Below are 5,017 nucleotides of genomic sequence, written 5' to 3'. Positions count from 1 at the left end.
GCAGCCAAGGGACCCTAACACACTTCCTTTTCCTGTGTCTCTTCAGTGGGAGAGCCTGAAAGGCTTCCAGATTCTTGTGAACTTTTACTAACCAAGGTGGTTGTATGAAATCTGTGGCCTCGTAGAAAAAGAGACAAAAAAAAAAAAAACAAAACAAACAAACAAACAAAAAAAAAACCGGGCGTGGTGGCGCACGCCTTTAATCCCAGCACTTGGGAGGCAGAGGCAGGCGGATTTCTGAGTTCAAGGCCAGCCTGATCTACAGAGTGAGTTCCAGGACAGCCAGGGCTACACAGAGAAACCCTGTCTCAAAAAACTAAAAAAAAAAAAAAGAAAAGAAAAGAAAAGAAAAGAAAAGAAAAGAAAAGAAAAGAAAAGAAAAAGAGAGAAATGTTGCCAGGCATACACCTCTAATACTAGCACTAGGGAGGCAGAGGTAAGTGGCTCTCTGAGTTCCAGGGTCCAGCTTGGTCTGCCGAGTGAGTTTCGGGACAGCCACAGATACACAGAGAAACCCTGGGTCAAGAAAAGAAGAAGAAGAAGAAGAAGAAGAAGAAGAAGAAGAAGAAGAAGAAGAAGAAGAAGAAGAAGAGGAGGAGGAGGAGGAGGAGGAGGAGGAGGAGGAGGAGGAGGAGAAGGAGGAGGGGGGGAAAGGAGGGGGGAGGAGGAGGGGAAGAGGAGGAAGAGGAGGAGGAAGAGGAGGAGAAGAGGAGGAGGAGGCGGAGAAGGAGAAGAAGAAGAGGAGGAGGAGGAGGAGGGGGAGAAGGAGGAGAAGGGGGGGAAAGGAGGGGGGGAGGAGGAGGGGAAGAGGAGGAAGAAAAGGAGGAAGAAGAGGAGGAGGAAAAGGAGGAGGAGGAGGAGGAGGGGGAAGAGGAGGAAGAAAAGGAGGAAGAAGAGGAGGAGGAAAAGGAGGAGGAGGAGGAGGGGAAGGGGAAGAAGGGGAAGGGGAAGAAGGGGAAGGGGAAGAAGGGGAAGGGGAAGAAGGGGAAGGGGAAGAAGGGGAAGGGGAAGAAGGGGAAGGGGAAGAAGGGGAAGTGGAAGGGGAAGAAGAAGGGGAAGAAGAAGGGGAAGAAGAAGGGGAAGAAGAAGGGGAAGGGGAAGGGGGGGAAGGAGGGGAAGGAGGGGAAGGAGGGGAAGAAGGGGAAGAAGGGGAAGAAGGGGAAGAAGGGGAAGAAGGGGAAGAAGGGGAAGAAGAAGGGGAAGAAGAAGAAGAAGAAGAAGAAGAAGAAGAAGAAGAAGAAGAAGAAGAAGAAGAAGAAGAAGAAGAAGAAGAAGAAGAAGAAGAAGAAGAAGAAGAAGAAGAAGAAGAAGAAGAAGAAGAAGAAGAAAGAAGGGGGCTGGGGGAATGTCCCAGGGCATAAGATCATGCAGTTGTAATGAGACAAGCCACACAAGTGTACACAGCTCTAACTGTGCCAGGATCATCATTATTTGGCCCTTTCTGTTGTATGTACTCAACTGTGATTCCCACACATATAAGACACTAGTGGGTCACTAGGACTCAGTGATGTTTACTTAGGACAGCTCAGGGCTTTCTCCCCAGTGAGGTCATGCTTCTCCGAAGCCAACGGATGAGGTACGGGCTTGTGCAAGTATGAGTGGAGATGCGGCTCAGTTGCTAGAGTGAGTATAGCATGCACGAAGGCGGCCTAGGCCCCACCCTCAGCACAGCAGAAATGTGGGGTGAGTCTGAAGCCAGCATGTGCTACAGGAGACCCTGTATCAAAATACAGAAAGACGGGAGGGAAGAAGGGAGGAAGGGAGGGGGGAGAAAGGGAGGGGGGGAAAGAGAGAAAAGCTATTCGGGTAGTGTTTCAGCAGAATACAAAGCAGCTGAGTCAAAACCCACTGTGTGGGCTGGAGAGATGGCTCAGCGGGTAAGAGCACTGACTGCTCTGCCAGAGGTCCTGAGTTCAAGTCCCAGCAACCACATGGTGGCTCACAACCATCTGTAATGGGACCCAATGCCCTCTTCTGGTGTGCCTGAAGACAGCTACAGTGTACTCATCATATATATAAAGTAAATAAAATGTTAAAAACAAAACCAAAACCCCACTGTGTCACAGCCCATGTTCCATCCAGGATGAGTGAAGAAGAGCTGGAGTACTTAAGTTCTGGTCCCCTGGCTCACTCTCAGGACATCGGACAGGTTGAACCTCCATTTACCCTGGGGTTTGAATTGTCATGTTTTCAGGTATGAGATGGTAGTGAGTGGCAGTGCCTCTGGCACAGTGACTATGTGTCAGGGACCTGGTGCACACTCCCCTTCTAACCCAAGGTCTCACACAAACCCAGAAGATGACCATCTGTGTAGGAACAGCCTAGTTTTCCTCTTCTGGACACACAGTATGGCTGCTTTCAACTGCCTTTGAAGCTGTCTCCATGGGCTCAGCACTGGCCAATGAGAACCAAGCAGAAATGACAGGGGTCCCAAGAGTAAGCCATGAGTCACAGCATACAGTCAGAGCCTTCTCCCATGGGTAAGTTAAGCTGGGATCCCTCCCTATCCTCACTCACTGCTGGGTAGAGCGTTGCTTTTGGCACACTAGGGCAGCTCTATGCAAAGCACAGAGTTGTAAAGGGATTCAAATCTAGTGCTATTAACATAAAGAGCTACTTTACAACCACTGGGCCCTGGGGTGAGAGGTGAAGGAAGACAGGAAAGGGAGAGATTATATCGTATTAGTTTAACCCAACCACTTCATTCAGTGTAAAATTAGGGCTAGAGATGTAGTTTAGTGGCAGAAACCTCAGCTAGCATGTGCCAGGTCTTGGGATAGAATAGTGTACTGTACAGTACTGCCTAAATAAAAGACTTTTAAATTGAACTAGTTAAAACAAATAAAAATAAAATAAAATAAAAATAAAATAAAATAAAATAAAAATAAAATAAAATAAAATAAAAAGGAAACAGTCCTAAAGGTAATGGAGTCAGAATCCTGACTGTCCTGGTTTCATCCTGTTGCTATGTGACCAAAGCAACTTAGGGGATGAAATGGTATCGTGGCTCACACTCCCAGGTCACACAGTCCATCACTGATGGAGCCTGAAGCAGAAACCATGGAGGCTTGCAGATCCAGACTCCGCTTGCTTTCTCATTCAGACTACCTGCCCAGGGAGTCATGTCATTCACAATGGGCTAGGCCCTTCCACATCAGCTTAAAACCAATACCACTCTCCACAGACATGCCCACAGGCTGATGCAGTCTTTCAATTAAAAGTCCTCTCTCAGGTGACTCTGAGTTGTGTCAAGTTGACAGAGCTAAGATGGGCACCAACGTTGTATATAGCATTTATAAATACACTGGCAACAGTAGGAGATGGCAGGCCTGGGTGACGGGCACTGCTAACAAAGAAAGTTTAGGGACCCAGTGGAGATGCGGATGCGAATGGACAGATGTATCATGACAAAGCTTGTGGAAATAAGGTAAATGGTCCTTAAAGCAGGAAATCCAAAACATTAAAAACAAACTCAAAGATAAAAGGATGTCCCTTCACATTAGGAAAGACACTGCGCTAGCTATGCAGAATCCCAAGTCTTCCGTCCCATTTCTGAGCTGGTTCCCACATGCACAGGACTGAGACTCACGCTGGGTGAGCCACAACAGCAAAGGCATGGAGCTGAGTGTGGAGTCATGGCCAGCACCCCAGCACTAGGGATGCTAAGGCAGGAGACTCCATCTCCAGACAAAGCCAAAACAAAATCAAAAATAAAACAAAACCAAAAGAGCAAAACAAGGGCAGAAGTTTTCAAGCATTTAAACCAGTGATTCTCAACTTGTGGGTCCTACAACCCTTTCACAGGGGTCACATACCAGATATCCTGCATATCAGATTTTTAAATCATGAGTCATAACAGTAGTGAAATTACAGTTATAAGGTAGCAACGAAAATAATGTTATGATTTGGGGTCAGCACAACATGAGGAACTGTATTAAGGGTTGCAGCATTAGAATGGTTGAGAAGCCCTGATTAAAACAGAAAGGACAAAATACTCTAAGAACAAGCAGATTTAGTACAGGAGTGCTGGGTAATGTTTGACAGAGCATGTTACCTGCTCCCTCTGTTCGCTAATGTGAATGAACACAGACTTTCCTTTGGAAAGGCTTGTTTAGCTCTTAGTAACTAACTGCTAGAGATAGACAGAAGGGGATACACACAGACAGATACAAAGTCAAGTCCAACAGGGGCAAAGCTGCCTTTGATAAAATCATTAAGTATCACTTCAGTATCGTCTGCTACTAAGTTGCACCTCAGGTAAGATGGTTACACTGTATCTTTATGTGTCTGGAGGGAGCACCCAGACACACTCAGAGCAGACTCTGAGACTTGCTGTTGAGAACAGCCTTAGGTGAATTGCTTCACACACACACACACACACACACCCACCACCATACACATATACAGATACATACTCCTGACTTTTCATCAATAAAACAGAAAGATTGTGGTGAGCCAGGAAGTAATCAATGCAACACTTAGAACAGTACTCAGCCCAACACAAGGTCTTGATACATTCTCTTAATATGGTTTTGTTAACTTGACAGAATCTAGAAACTCATGGGAGATGGGCCTCTGAGTATCTCTGTGGGGGATTATCTTGATTAGGTTAATGGAGGGCAGAATTAATACCAGTGGCACAATTACCTGGCTGGTATCCTGGACTGTATCAATAAAAGAAAGTGGGCCCTGTAAGATGGCTCAGTGGGTAAAAGGCACCTGCTAGCAAGTCTGGCAAACTGAATTCTAATTCTGGGACATACACAGTGGAAGGAGAAAACTTGACTCCCTGAAGTGGTCTACAGCATATGGGGGCACACATACAACACACAAACACACACTACACACACAAACATACACACATACACCACACACCATACACTCACACCACCAAAACCAAAACCAAACCAACCAACCAAACCAAAAGTCCCCAGTGCTTGTTAATGCTAGACATCGGGATGAGACTTGTTTTAAGCTAAACTGGTTATCTGTGCAGAAAAATGTCCTCCAATCTGTA

This window comes from Mus caroli, unplaced genomic scaffold (assembly GCF_978045245.1).
Source record: "Mus caroli unplaced genomic scaffold, Mus_caroli_1 scaffold_10, whole genome shotgun sequence".
Taxonomy (NCBI): Eukaryota; Metazoa; Chordata; class Mammalia; order Rodentia; family Muridae; genus Mus; species Mus caroli.
Note: the sequence above shows the minus strand (reverse complement) of the source record.